Source organism: Pempheris klunzingeri, chromosome 3, assembly GCF_042242105.1.
Source record: "Pempheris klunzingeri isolate RE-2024b chromosome 3, fPemKlu1.hap1, whole genome shotgun sequence".
Taxonomy (NCBI): Eukaryota; Metazoa; Chordata; class Actinopteri; order Acropomatiformes; family Pempheridae; genus Pempheris; species Pempheris klunzingeri.
Window position 1 is genome coordinate 25,512,278 of NC_092014.1, and position 16,473 is coordinate 25,528,750.

Genomic DNA, 16,473 nt, shown 5'->3' on the forward strand with positions numbered 1-16,473 from the left:
TAGAAGCATGCAATGGTAGTTTTATTCATCTTAAACAATTTATTTGAAGAAAATCTAACAACAGTGGTAGGTATACCACAACAAAACATGTTCAGTGTCTCAATAAATTGGGATGTGGCCAAAGGACGTCCACTCCTCTCCTTTCTGTGACTCTTCCAGTCTCTGTATCACTGTTCCAACCTCCTGATGACACTCTGTGACCCTCTAAGCTCAGTGAACACCTCCGTCTGAGGACTTCCTGTTTGAAGCCTCCAGTGTTGAGGTGCTGCTGATCAACTGTTAGGTGTCGTCTTGGTCTCATGATGTCAGAATGTGAACAGCAGGATGAGGAGGACTGTTTAAATACCAATTCTAACTGAAGCAGGAAATGTATTGGTGGATTCATGGATCAAACCTGTTGTGAATGTTGCTGTTAAGCTTCTTGTTAGAGAACAGCAAGTTGTGCAAAAAGTACTGAAACACTGAACAGTTGGACATGTGCATTCAAAAGTTTAGAGAAGGTCACATTAAGTTCACCTGGAAAGGTTAGAATGCATTTTAGGTTCATCCTGAAATTTCACCTGAAAGCCGAATATCCCTAACTTTTTGTGAGTAGTGTATCTATGGGCCATAGCTAACGCTGTGTTCACATCACTCCAGGGAAATCACTGTGCCGACAAATGTTAGCAAAAGTTAGAAAACCAGACAGAGCAGGCTTCTCTGATGGGTGAAGGAACAGCAGCAGCTTTCATTTTTCAGATAATCCTCTGGTCTGAAACGAGCGCCACAAATACATGTGTTTTCCTAACAGATGAAGTACAGTGAACAGTAGCAGCAGCAGTGAAATCCCTTTTTCCTGCTGGGGAAACTGTGGACTCCATGACAAGTTAGACTTTGTGCAGCCTGCACAATAATTAACTGCATTACCCTTAGAAATGGTCATTTTCAGACAAGGTTAAATATAAAGAGAAAAATGAACCTGCAAGTTACTCTTTAAACATATTGACTAAACAGAAAACACACACCTAGCTGTATGCAGTGGAGGAAAGGAGGCTAAATATAAGTGCATTTAATGCATAGCAAGCAACAACCATAATAGCAATTGTAACTATATTAATTATAATAGCAACATGACTAATAATTAATAATATGACATTAAGAAATATATGAATAGTAATAATAGACCAATAATGGATAATGACTAATAATAGTAATAGTGGCAGTGGGCGATCCACATGGAAGCCACAGAATCACAACCTGCACTACTGCAGTCACAATCAAATCCACAGGGACTCAGAGATGAGAGAGCACAAAAAGCTGCCTCCCACACTACTTTTGGAGACTGGAAGAACCACAGGCGGGCATGCTTTCTGGGAGCGCAATTCTCTGGTGGGATCATAGGGTACTACTAATATGCTTGAATGTTTTATGTCTCTTTTATGTCTCCTTTTAAAAGTAAAGCACGTTGAGTTTCTCTGTAATGACATGTGCTCTAAAAATAAAGTTGCCTTGCCTTCAGTGGCAGCCATCTTGGTTGTTTATGAAAATGCCTCAACAATGGCCCACTGTCAGTCATTGTATTAAACCCACCCCATATTAGATAAATTGGCGGACTCAGACAGGCTGGAAATCTGTCTGCAGGGTGGGGGGGTGTTGATGTGACAATTGGTCTAAAATACAATATATTGCTACATCTACCACACTTCTTTCTGGTTTTGATGGGGCCCACTGCCCAGTGCCCAGTGCCCAGTTCAAACCAGTAAAATGGGTTTGAACTGGGCAGTGCTCAGTTGGAAAAGCAATATGCCACATATTTCTGTGCTCCAATCACAGTCTGTTTGCCTGTGATGTCATACAAACACTCACAAAGTCCTGATGGAACAAATTCAATAGTTAGTTAATAGAGTGTTTTTTTTTTTTTTTTTATATATATATGCCTCTATTAAATTAATGTTTCATGGGAGAAATCACCAACACTCTATCAGCATCTCCAGTATGGACTGGGCTCACAGCTCCACCTCGCTTATCACTCTGGCCTCCTATTTCAAATATCCACTATGACAGACGAATCATGAGCATACTGGGGATGGCCAGTTGGATGAAGGGACCCCACTCTTGCAGAGATTCGAGTGACCAACCTGTGGGTCACAGGTCTGTAGTTATTGAGTGTAAATTTGCAAAAACAAATGGAATGTTCATAAAGGAGAAGCAATGGCCACACTGTGAAAGACATGAATGATGGGGCAGGATGAAAGCAGTGGACAGAATAACAAAGTTATTGCAGCAGCAGAAGAAGAAGAAGACAAAAGAAAAAATTCCTAACATCAAACTCCTGACCTCCCCATGTGACTTCGTGCAGATCACTCCAGCAGACCTAATCGCACAGGAACAGAGTCAGCAAATACTGTGAGATAGCACTGGCTGCAGCAGATCCACCTCATAGTGTAACAGGGAACCAGCAGGTTTTACAGTGAGAGCTGGAAGCAGAAAAAGTAGAAATTGCTAATGTCTTGAGAAATATGCACATCTTGCTGTTAACTGCTGTTACAGTAAAATATGCTTACAGAGTGTTAAAGATGGTTATTCAGTTCGTTACTGAATAATATCACAATAACTGACTAGAATAAGAGAAGCCCCTTTATCCAATTCAACAATCCTGGAATAAAAAACCATCGTAATGAAAAAACAATCATATAAATAATTGCAATAATAGATTCTTATTCTATTTTTTGTCTGTGCTGTATTTTGTATTGTTGTTGATTGCATTATGTAGAAATGTGTTTGTAATAGTGTTGCTCCTCCATTTATGTCTATAGGCAAGGCAATGCAGCAATTACCATTCATTAAATTATTAGGCAATGAATGCTGTCAGCCTCAATAGTATTGAGCATAATGCTAGATAGAGGTCAGACAGAGGTTTCATATTTATTACAGTTATTTTATTCTATGTCATATGAAGCTATTGCTAAGCAGTAGAGGAATCAACATGAGCCCAGCTTTCTGCACAGCAAGCTGACATCAACACAAGTAAGTAAGAAGCCACAGACTGCATCCTCCACCAGTCCGTCACTACTGGGAACTACTGGGACTGACCTGGTGACCTCTGGGCTCTGTCTGACAGCAAGTAGGAGGGGTTCAGTGTTGATGAGGACGGCCCAGCAGGGGAAACAGGCCAGCAGCAGAATCAGAACCCCCCTCTGAAGAATCACACCCACGTGCTTCAAGTTACCGCTCCCATGTGTTTGCATGAAACAGAGAGACAAATAACACTGATCACACTGCTAAGCAAAGGTATGAACAGGCCAAGAAAACAAACTTGATACAAACGCTGGTTGAGCTGAAAGCCTCTGGTGAGAACGTTACCTGAGATATGAAGGTATCACGAGTCAGGTCGATGACAAGCCAGTGCCAATGGAAACACCTGTGACATTCACCACCTGACACTGACAAAAACATTATCAATCACAAAAATTCTAAGCTCATAGAAAGCAATAATAGACTCGGAGGCCAGTATAAACACACTCACCGCAGCTGCTAGAGCTGGTGACCGCAGAACACCGTGCTGATGATACTGATCAAATAACAAAACTGATCACTGACAAAAACATCATCCTGTCTTGTCTTTTTCTCACAAAATGTTAGTCTCAGTATATATATTGGTTTTTATTGAAAGACTACTTTAAACACAAGTAATCAAAGAAACTTCAAATTAAACTGGGTAAAGGCCTAAATAAAGTATTTCAGGTTTTAGTCAGGCCGTCTCTGTTTATGGCATGAGGTTGCCAGGTGTATTGGTAAAATTAAAGTTTTACAAGCAGAACGTTTGTATTATTAAAAATACAAACTTTCTGCAGTGTTCAAACTTCACAACTTAAACACGAACAACACAACTAATATTACAGGTGGTTTCTCCAAATTCAACACAATATGCTGTGTTGAATGACTGCTGCAGTCTCAAAATGATTCATCCCCCTGAATAGAATCCCTCATAAAAGCACTCATTTGCAAATCAGGTGATGTCTCAAACACACCTGATGCAACTAATCAAGGACCTCATTAGTTGCATCAGGTGTGCTTGAGATAGAACACATCAAAAGCCCAGACTGGCTGTGGGGTTGTTCACACAGATGTGTGGTTGCATGTTAGACATATGGGTAAGTCAAGAGAATTATCCAGAAAGTTAAGAAATCATTGCCGTGCACAAAGAAGGAAACGGATATGAAAAGATAGCAAAAGCACCGAATTTTCCCAGAGATACTAGAAGTATAGTTCACAAGTTCAAATCCAAAGGAACACTGGTTAGTGCCGCAGACACTGAGGTTACAGTTCCTACTGTAAGGCGCATTCTAAACACTGAGGGCCTCCTTGCCCAAACTCCAATAAGTTCACCACTACTGACCCAGAAGCACAAGACAAGTCGGCTCCAATATGCTCCATAAAAATAAGCTACAGAAGCTACTGGAACTTTTCAGGTCTATGGATCAGTGGTACGACTGGAGGTGGAAGAATGAGCCAGACGCTGAAAAGAACACCCTGCTTATAGTGAAGCATGACGGTGGCTCAGTGATGTTCTGGGGCTGCTTTGCTTCTTCTGGCACTGAAAACCTGCAGCATTTGGAGGGCAAGATGGATTTAATCAAGTATCAGGAAATCCAGGAGAAATGTCATGCTGTATGTGAGGAAGCTGAAGTTTGGACGTCATTGAACCTTCCAACAGGACGATGATTCCAAACGTATCTCAAAGCCCACCAAGGCTTGGCTTCAGTATCGTCAAAGTTAAAACAAGCCTTGAAGACACTAGGGTGGCGTCCCAGTAGAAGGCGGTTGCAGCGCGCAAACTCACGAATTTTAGAGAGCTGAAGGCTATTGCCCATGAGGAATGGACTAAGACTCCTCAGGAACACTGTCAGAACCTGGTGTCTGGTTATGCATCATATTTACAGCAGGTCATCACAGCAAAAGGGTGCTTTACTATCTAAAGATGCTTGTCAAGAAGGGGTTGAACAATTTTGAGACTGCAGCAGTCATTAAAAGTGGCATATTGTGTTGAATTTGGAGAAACCACCTGTAACATTGGCGTTGCGTTTACAAACCTAGTGTGTGATTCTGTAATTCATACATCCTGTGCTGCTCTAACCATAGACCTCAGTTCACTATCAGTGGGGACTCCTTCCAGCCCTGTGCAACAGGCGGGGCTCTTCCTCCGTTCACTTTTAACACCGGTCCAGCTAGTTTTACAAGCTGCACTATCCGGTAATCTAATGGGATCAAGCCTCAGAACATGTGCCTCAGGCAGTAACTGCTTCACCTCCTGCCAGGGCTCCGTTCGCCCCCTCAGTATGGTGCCTGGTTGGCACTGTCCATAGTCTGGGGTGACTACTAGAGCTGCTCCGCCCTGCCTCTGCAGTGACATGTGATAAACCCAGCTGGTAGATCTTTGTGTGGGATGAGGTGTGGGGGGGGCATACTGACGTGACGTGACGGCTCTGATGCTTATGTATGTTTCTGGGACATGCAAGTGCTGTGCAATATCACAACAATAGTGTCTAACATGGACCTTCATGGTACCTTGGGCGGGACATCTCCACATGTCCACATGTGCTTCTGCTTCTGTCTGGTGTGGCGACGCCAAGCTGACAGGGAACGACAGCAGCGCAAGACCAAAGTGCTGCTGCTCCCCTGCTCAACTTCCTAACTCATTCATTCAAACTGATAACAGTTGACATGACAACAACTCTCCTTGTCCTAAGTGTATTTCCACTTGTCAGGTAGGTAAATGTCAAGGTAAATAAAGATATCAACTATAACATTCCATTTCAAGATCTCTACAACTTTGTACCAGACAAAACTAAATGTGAGATACTTTAAAATCCTGAACAAGTGGTCATTTGAATATCTGTAATGAGATTCTGACTGGAAAACAAACTGCCATTTCTGATATGTACAGTCTAATTGTTACTAGTAATAACTGATGTGAGTCATTTTGTAAATCAGAGTTAAAAGCACATTTTGTGGATATCTGATAGGTGCGTTGTTTCTAGTCCTAATTCTAATATTAGATATCTGAAATGGATTTTTTTTCCCAAGTCATTGTGGATATCTGATCTTTCTGACTGGGAAGAAGAATTGAATTAGGGATATCTGCAATATGTATTCTGTCTAGCTATTAAATGTTCGAATGGCTTGTCATACTGTTTCTGCTCCTGTTTTTGTGGCACTGTCACGCTGAGGGGCAAAAGCACCCCCGCACGCCACCAACATGTTGCAGCAGCTGCTGTTCTCATGCACGCCCTCCTCCAACTCATGGGCTTCATGTATTCACCTCTGCTACCTCTAATAAATGTCTGTTTTGAAACATGCTCCCAGTGCTAATTTAAAATGAAAGCTAGAGGTGGATCTAAAGAACACGCTCTACTTTACCTTTGAATATAAAATTACTTTTCCATTTTGAAAGTATTTTGCGGACATCTGGACCTTCACTGGTTTTTACTGCTATTCATTGTTTATAGAGACATGAAAACAGAAAAAAACTGAACACTGTAAAAGCCTCGTTCGCAAAATTGTGTGTTTTTTTGCTGGCTGGATGTCAAAATGTGGCAATCTGGCAAACAATACGTTTCTGGTGTCCAGCCTGGGTTTCCTTTTTAATACTGTGCTGCCTCATCATCATCATCATCATCATCATCACCATCATCATCATCATCATCATCATCATCATCATCATCATCATCATCATCATCATCATCATCTTCATCTAATGCAGTTTTCACATCATGTCACTTCAGGCCTTGATGAAGAGCCACACAAGTCCCGTTTACATCTGAACAACCATTTGTGAAACCAAATCAGATCAAACCAACACGATCAATTCAAATGTAATAATATCTAATATCTATCTACACTTTAAAATGTAAAATCTAAACATCACTTTATAACTTTCTACTAATACCACACATATCCATGTTGATATCAGTGCTCACTGTGGAGCTTAAGTCCAAGCAGACACACTGGGAGGCTAAAACATGAAGCTGAGAGCAGCTGCAGACTGAAGCATTGATGCTCAATGTGACTGACACCATCAGCAGTGAGTCAGCATGAGGGTATCACTGAATGGGGTTTAGAGCTAGTCAGCCAGACAACCAGGTTATCTGCCATTTGAGCCATTTCAACAATCTAACTAGTAGTTTATTGGTCAAGATTCCAGCGACGAGGATGACGACCATGAGCAGCAATGTGAGGCCACGGCGTAAAAGCAGCTGTGTTACTGAGAGAACTCTAAACTCTCACAAAATGGATGTGGCATGGAAACACACACTTACCTTCCGTCCTGACCATCTCTTCTCCTACTTTGATCTGGACTCCTGCTCTCACACGAGCCTGATCAGGGACATTAAAGGCAGGTGTTTTTACTATATCTCAGTTACATCTCCAAGCAAATGAAAATGTACAAAGTGGCATTTAGACTGTTCAGTTAGTTTAGCTACACACCTCTCCAGCAGCCTTCTGCCAATCTATTGGTCAGTCCTGTCCATAGTCCTAGTACATAGATGAGAGAGGAGTTTTAATGGCTGTCCTCAACATTACTTGACAAGTAGGAGATAAAACTACAAACTAAATGTCTGTTATCATGTGAAAAGATGGCAGGCTGTGTCCAGACACCATCATGACAGCTCTGCCAAGAAGGTGGGTGTTTTTTCTGCTTTACCTTCCAGTTCTGGCAAGAACTCCATAAGATTTAAAGACACTGATGAGCACTGGATTTGACTCTACATGCTAGAGATGTTCTGAGCCCATCCTCAGGACTAACACTGGGGCAGTGGTTTGACCACCACAGGCTGCTAGTTTACAACAGCTTACATTTCCCAAGGAATTTGCTGCATGTGCGAGTGACAGTGAGAGTGTGTGAATGTGAATATATTTGAACAAAATCCTGTGCAGCCAAAACTCCAAAACATAAGAGACTTCAAAAGCTTCAAATGTGACAAAGTATGTTTTACCCATGTTACCCATGTTAACATTCAGAATATACCATCTCTGCATTTTACTGCACACATTGTAAATATGAGTAGGTGACAAATCTTGAAATCTTTGAATCTTGCCTGCAATGCCCATGTGTGCTGCTGGACACACCAATGGGGAAGCCGATGAGGTAGTATCCCACCAGGTTACACCTCCAGCCACACCCTGTCCTCATTAAGCACATTTGATCAAATCACACTCTGTGTTTGTCAGCGTTAGGTCTGAAATGCTTCACAGATGACTTGCATGGAATCGTCTCTCACCACAACGGCATCAGCAACATGCATGAAACTAAATATAATGGTGACATCAGCGACCCTCTCCAAAACATCTCTAAAAGCATGCAGACAGAGGCTCCTGTTAGACAAACACTTTAAGTTGGCCTGAACACTTAGCAGAACCTAGGGGCACATTCATCACCTCACCCTAGGTGGTGGTGCCAAAACAGACCTGAATGCTGCCCTTTGGCTGATCAGGTGACTAGAGACATGACCCTAAATGAATGCTGCTGTGGTATAACAACACACTGCTTGCTATCGTGTTCACTTTAACAGCTCAACATGTCGTTTTATGTCGTTGCTTTAAGAGCTTGTTCTGCTGCTCCCAAGTGGACAACAACCCATCAGTCCTGATTAACTGTGAACAGTGAAGTATTGAGAAGACTTGACCCACTGCTCTGTGGTGAAAACGTATGAAGCTATGACTGCAATGAGAAAGAAAGAACAACAGTTAGACCATGGTGTTCGTGAGAGTGGGTACTGTCAGACTGTACATAAAGCAGAGAGCTTCACATTTAATTAGAATGAGCTCAACAGTTCATGTAGCAGTGCATGTTTTAAGAATAGGTGCCCATTGAACAGTGTAATTACTATAACTGCCAACTTTGACTTAAACACATTTAAACAATTGAAAGGTTTTTCCATTCAAACTGGAGCCAGTGTTCACTGGCTAAGCTGTAGCAGCTGTGCAGGGCTAATGGGGCTAAAGGCAATGAAGTTTGACTCACAAAAACATTCAGGGTCCTTTACATCAGCATGGGTTCTTACAAAGTTTCTAGTTTCAGTCCTACTGAAATCACTTTTAGTCATCCACTTGCAGTCAGTAATCATGTCAATATTTTGTATTATTGACAGAAAGACAAAATTCATTAGAGATAAGAGATGCTCCTTTGAGTCTCTATGGCCTGGGCTGAAGGATGAACATTTGTTCTCATTACAGTGATGAATGACTTTGTGTGGCAATATGTACTAAACTGTTTTGGTTCTTACATGCACAGATGATGGGAACCCTGCTGAACTGCTCGGCTTGCTCTATGTCTCCTGCACCAAGAGCATTCCCAACCTGCACACTGGCAGCAACAGCGAATCCTACTGGGCACTGGGGAGAAAATAAGACATTCAGATTGAATGAATATTGTAGATACCCTGGATTTGTGTTTGTCTTTGGTAACATGTTTATTTATAAGTGCCCACATCATTATCTTATCCTGCTGTGAGGAGCAGCTAGTTGACCGAATGCGGCTGCGATGTGGTTCTACCTGTTCAGACACTTATTTCATATTAGTTTAATTACTGCCAACCAAATCTGCTCAAACTGCAGTCCTGCTCAAGCACCTTAGCTGAGAATTTACTTCAACTAATTATTATTATCATTAACATATTAACTTCTTGTTGATAATTGCTAAATATTTAATTCCAGGGAACAACACTTTAAACTGTATTTTAAACTATTACTTTTTGACCTTTTTAGAGGTTATTTCTAATTCTATTTATGTGTATGTGCCTCTGTATGCCTGCTTTCATTGGTTTGTTGTGTGTCATCTCTCTGTACTTCTGCTGCTGTACTCAGGCCTCTCTTGCTAAGGTTATATTTATCCATATGAGATTGCCTGATTAAATAAAAGTTATAAATCCATAGCATTAACATTTAGTCTTTTCATGGCCATCAAACTACTGCATGATCAATAAAATGAAATGACACCACTTAATGGAAGACAGACCCATCTCCCACAGGAGAGACTCCAGAATTAAAGGTAGGAAACGGTTACTGACCATATAAGCTATAACAGTCAGCTGGTACATTCTGGCCTGGGCTCCCAGCTCAGCCTCACTAATCACTCCAGCCAGGAATCCTCCTATTTCAAACATCCACCACTCCAGACAAAGCATGAGCATACTGGGGATGGCCAGCTGGATGAAGGGACCCCACTCCTGCAGACAGTCCCGTGACCAGCCTGTGGGTCAGAGGTCTGCACGTTACGCATTCATTTCATTACATTTGAACTTAAACTACACATACAGATGGATACGGTGCGTGGTGTTGTCAGATTATCACTTCATACGTTACCGCTGTAACCTCTGCACATTTTGTCAGTTAAAACGTTAACTATTTCTGGTAAACATTACACATGGAAATGTTCATAATGGTAAACTAACCATCAAATTGTGAGGGATCTGATACTTGAATCGTGAGACAAGATGATAATGCAGTCAACTCCACAATGAAATCAGAGAGAGAGAGAGAGAAAACAAACAGGAACTATAGCACTGACAGTAGGAGTATGACTAATAGTTAGCAATGTGGTAGCATTGAAAAACATGACAATAGTTAATATCTGAATAATAATAACAGGACTAATATCAGTAAAAAGTGTTGGTGGCTGATCCTCAGCAGTGATTCATGAAGCCAGAGAACCACAGCAGGAGAACCAGGACCAGGATCCACAGGAACCAGAGAACCACAGCAGGAGAACCAAGACCAGGATCCACAGGAACCAGAGAACCACAGCAGGAGAACCAGGACCAGGATCCACAGGAACCTGAGAACCACAGCAGGAGAACCAGGACCAGGATCCACAGGAACCTGAGAACCACAGCAGGAGAACCAGGACCAGGATCCACAGGAACCTGAGAGATGGGAAAAGCACAGAAAGGCTCTGGGGAAGATACCAAGTTAGTAACAGACATTAAAGAGACATGAAGCTTCAGGATGGAGAGGAAGAGGAGGAGAGAGGAGCCCAGTTTAGGAACCACCAGTAGGCCTGAGCGCAGTGCTCTAGTGGTAATGGTAAATGGTAAATGGTCTGTATTTGTATAGCATTCATTACAACTACTCAAAGCGCTTTTAGATCACATCCTCAATCACCCATTCACACATCATTCATACAGGAGGAAATCTAACTTGGAAGAGACTGTTCTTTCACACTCAAAAGGACACTTTGACATGCTGACTCATAGGAGTTGGGGATCAAACCCCCAACCTTCTGATTAAGGGACGACCCACTCTACTGCTGAGCTACAGCCGTCCCTGTGTCAGCAATAGTACGGTACTATGAGTTCTTTAAGATATGATGGAGCCTGACCCTTAGCCCTAGAACACTAACGTCGGGTGATTTTCAGCCACACGATTGTGGTTCCCAGCTCCATTATTTTTTATCATTCACACAGTTGTCAGTTGTCAGAACTGTTGTTCTTCAGGCCACCCGTTCCTGGGACATGTGAGCCTTGTCCGGTGAAGGCACAGTCTCCCTGCATCACTGACAACTGTGTGAATGATACAAAATAATGGAGCTGCGAACCACAGTCGTGTGGGTGAAAATCACCCGACGTTAGTGTTCTAGGCTTAAGAGCCTTGTAGGTGAGGAGAAGGATTTTAAACTCTATTCTAAATTTTACTGGAAGCCAGTGAAGAGAAACCAGTACAGGAGAAATATGGTCTCTTCTCTTAGTTCTCGTCAGAACACGAGCAGCAGCGTTCTGGACCAGCTGGAGAGTCTTTAACGACATATTGGAGGAGCCTGATAATAAGGAGTTGCAATAGTCCAACCTAGAAGTAACAAATGCATGGACTAATTTTTCTGCATCATCTATGGATATGATGGGCCTGATTTTAGCAATATTACGTAGATGGAAAAAGGCAGTTCTAGAAATCTGTTTAATGTGGGAGTTAAAGGACAAATCCTGATCAAATAAGACTCCCAGATTCCTCACAATGGAGCTGGAGGCCAGAGTAATGCCATCCAGGGTAGTTATGCTGTTAGAGAAGGTGTCTCTAAGGTGTTTGGGGCCAAGCAGAATAAGTTTTGTCTGAGTTTAGCAGCAGAAAGTTGCTGCTCATCCATCCATCTCTCTGATGCCATAAGGAGGTCGTTTGTAACCTTCACCAGTGCTGCCTCTGTGCTGTGGTTCGCTCTAAAACCTGACTGAAAATCCTCAAATAGACTATTAGAATTTAGAAAATTACACAGCTGATTAGCTACGACTTTCTCCAGGATCTTTGAGAGAAAGGGAAGGTTGGATAAAGGTCTATAGTTAGCTAACACACCTGAATCAAGAGTAGGGTTTTTCAGGAGAGGTTTAATTACTGCTACTTTAAAGGACTGTGGTACGTAGCCTGTTAGTAAAGACTGATTGATCACATCCAGTAAGGACGTGTTAATTAAGGGCAGGACTTCCTTAAGTAGTCCAGTAGGAATGGGGTCTAGGAGACCAGCTGACGGTTTGGATGAGGAAACTGTTGAAACCAATTCAGGAAGATTAAATGGAGAAAAACAGTCCAAATGCACATTAAGCCCAACAGCTGTTTCCATGATTGCTGAACAGAAATCAAGGGCTATTTTCAGTCAGTGAGGAGTAACAACTGACAACTCTGATTATGTTTTTATGCAGAACTCCTCCTCTGTTAGACTTTATAGATCAAAACAATCTGAATGGTTGGGGGAGGGACACAGTCTCTATGGGATGTTGGACGCATACAGTTGGTGCATAATACAAGTACTATCTAACATAAGCTATAATAGCGGTTATACACCCATACGGTACAGTCCCAGCACACACGAGTGCTAAACCACCAACTATTCCTTCTCCCTGTTAAACACACAGATGTTAAAGAATCTCCAAGTTAATTTAGAAGCTGTTCTGGAGCTTTCAGGCAGCTCACATGATCTTCTTCAGCAGATGGAAGTGAAGATGTTTTTTTCACCTTCATCCATTTTATTTGACTTAGTGAGTGTAACTCTGGTGAGGGTGCTGACACAGTCCGAAGTGTCATTGCTGGGTTTTGGAACGTTTTTGCCCTCTAGTGGTAAAAACATGAATGCAATTTAGGCAAAGACTGCCCCCCCCCCCTTCAGATTTATGAACTGTGTAAGAGTTTACTACTGTACCCTGACAAAAGGTGGAGAAACGTGATGTGATGGATGTTTTAATGATTTACCTCCACCCTCACTGGTCTCCCCCCTGTGTGGGTGACGCTCTGTTACCCTGGCTCCAGTTCAGCACTGCACGTCATGTTTTATACCATATTCTACAAGAGTGCTACTTTTCAACATATGAAAAGCAATAATAATGAGCGTGACTCTACTTGTGTTGGACCATCCACAAAACTTTATAGACTGCCCGTGTATTGAAATCATTGAAGAAACAAACAAACAAAAAAACCAGTTGACTAGAGAACTGTGCACCAAACAGTGTAATTGTTATTTCACTGGCTTTTCCCAAAGTCACATCACAAAACTAAAAAAGTTTGAACGGTTGAAAAAATAAACAAATAACATTAAGTAATAATAGATGTCTTACTACACAGTGTCATTCATTTGGTGTGCTAGTCTATTTGTGGTTTCCAACTACCACCTTTTAAAATACTCGTGTCTGAACAATAAGAACTTGCTGTGCTGAGGGATAAAAGATATTTTTGAAATGAAATGTACTGGTCGCTGTTTAGCTGGACAGAACGTGGAAGGTAAAGGTGGACGATCAATAAAGGAATCATAAAAAAACTCTTGACATTGTTTTTAATGGTGGGAGTTGAACAATACAAAGCAAGAGCAGATGTCATCATTCAGTCATTCACAGATAAAATCCCTGATGAAACGACAATGCATTTTATGGCTTATCACAGCATGCTTGGTGAGTACAGATGATGGTATAAAAAAGTGGTTCCAAAGTTTTCTATCAATTGTTTGGGGCAAGTTTCTCATGAAGATCAAGGTATAACTAATGCAGTTCATCTCTGCTACAAATCGGGAATAAAATCGTATTCTGTTCTAAACACAGGGAACGAAACAGGATAAATGAATGAATAAAGTGTTCCCATTGCCATTATAAATATACATAGAAACACTGTTTGCAATAAATTGTGTTCCCAGTACTGCAGTAGTGAAATTATTTCTGATTAATTTCTCCAGTGAACATGCAGGTCCAGTGTGCGTCAATCCTTTTTACTTTAAGAAACATTCCAGGTGAAAATGCTGTAATACTACAGCTTATCCACAGTAATAAGCTTAACGTACATACGTGTTGTACGTGATTTTGTGACGAACGTGTTGAGTTCAAGGAACTCCAACGACAGAATGTCAACCAATAACTGGGTCAGTTTTGCAGACGTTCTCTGAGACCCTCCCACTAAATATGCTGAAAAAGCACATACAGGTTACCCAGAGAACTGCATGCTGTAACCCTGCACGCCTGGGCTAACTGTGCCCATATTCAGTCACTGTTATTTCTTATTATTTGTGGTCATACTGGGAAATCTGTAATAATAATGCACTTAGTGTTAGGGACATGATAGTCTAGGTCACTCCTAACTGTCCCAAAGCTCAGAGAGAGGTGTGAAGGTTTCATGATATTGAATAGCTTGCAAATTGCTTGAAACATAAAATTTCCATTAAACTGCATAACATATCATAAATAATTGGGAAGTGTCACCAAGTCTCCTATAGAATGGAGATTCTTGTTCTCAATAGACATGTCAGTGCTACATAGAAAAAAATACATATAGTTGCACTAAAAATGATTCAACCCTCATCGCAACTTTCAGCTGTGTTGAATGAACAACTCAAACATATCATCAGGATAACTGAAATGACTCAACACAACTAATGTTACATGTGGTTTCTCCAAATTCAACACAATATGCCACTTTTAATGACTGCTGCAGTCTCAAAATGATTCATCCCCCTGAATAGAATCCATAAATCCATATTGCTTGTTTGCTTACACTTGTTTATTTCAGTGAACTTTGTAAAGCACTATGAGACACTCTGTTGTGATATTGGGCTATACAAATAAAATTGAATTGAATTGAATTGAATAAAAGCACTCATTAGTTGCATCAGGTGTGCTTGTGATAGAACACATCAAAAACCCAGACTGGCTGTGGGTTTGTTCACACTGACGCATGGTTGCATGTTAGACATATGGGTAAGTCAAGAGAGTTATCCAGAAAGTTGAGAGAGGATCATTGCCGTGTACAAACAAGGAAAAGGATACAAAAAGATGGCAAAGGCACTGAATGTTCCTTGAGATACTGTTGGAAGCATAGATCGCTAGTTCAAAGCTAAAGGAACACTGGCTACACTACCTGGATGTGGCAGAAAGAGGAAGCTATCAACAGCTGCCACCAGATTTCTGAGGAGGCAGGAGGCCAAAAACCCTCAAGTGACTGCAAAAGACCTGCTGCAGTTTCTACAGTAAGGTGTACACTAAACGCTGAGCTCCAAAGATGTCCTCTACTGACCCAAAAGACGACTCCTACATGCTCGAAACCATATAAATAAGCCACGGAAGTTTTTCAGGTCTATGGATCAGTGGTACGACTGGAGGTGGAAGAATGAGCCAGACGCTGAAAAAAACACCCTGCTTATAGTGAAGCATGACGGTGGCTCCGTGATGTTCTGGGGCTGCTTTGCTTCTTCTGGCACTGAAAACCTGCAGTGTTTGGAGGGCAAGATGGATTTAATCAAGTATCAGGAAATCCAGCTGAAGTTTGGACGTCACTGGAATCTTCCAACAGGACAAAACCGAGCCTACCTCAATGTCCACCAAGGCTTGGCCTCAGAAAAAGTCCTGGAAGATACTAGAGTCACAGATGCCTGACTTGAATACCATAGAAAATCATAGAAAGTGGGATTTAAACAAGGCAGTTGCAGCATGCAAAAAGGAGATTCCTCAGTAACTGTCAGAACCTGGTGTCTGGCTATGCATCACGTCTGCAGCAGGTCATAACAGGAAAAGGGAGCTTTACTCACTACTAAAGATGCTTTTCAAGAAGGGGCTGAATCATTTTGAGACTGCAGCAGTAATTAAAAGTGGCATATTGTGTTGAATTTGGAGAAACCACCTGAAATATTAGTTGTGTTGAGCCCTTTAAATTAATAATGTTTGAGCTGTTCATTGAACACAGCCGGCAGTTTGTACATTTTGCCAATACAAATAATTTGCAATGGGGGTTGAATAATTTTGAGTGCAACTGCCAATGTATGGAATAGATTGACTGTTGACAGCTCATCACAGTGCACTAGAGACTTCAGTGTTTCAGCTGTAGGTGGAGAAAAAGAGTATCAAAGAATAAATGACAGAAAAGCCAGTAAATGTATTACATCTCTATAAATCATACCAGATGTCAGTGCAAAATGATGACAAATTTAATGTGCAAAGGACTGTACCTCATCCAAACTGTTTCATAAAGTCACATAAT

At 41.5% G+C, this 16,473-nt stretch overlaps 1 protein-coding gene across 1 annotated transcript in view; it reads left to right on the forward strand.

Annotated features, from left to right (window-relative positions):
- Positions 1-16,473, forward strand: part of exosc9 (exosome component 9) — a 360,435-nt gene that overhangs the window by 84,622 nt on the left and 259,340 nt on the right. The gene's annotated exons all lie outside the window — the stretch shown is intronic.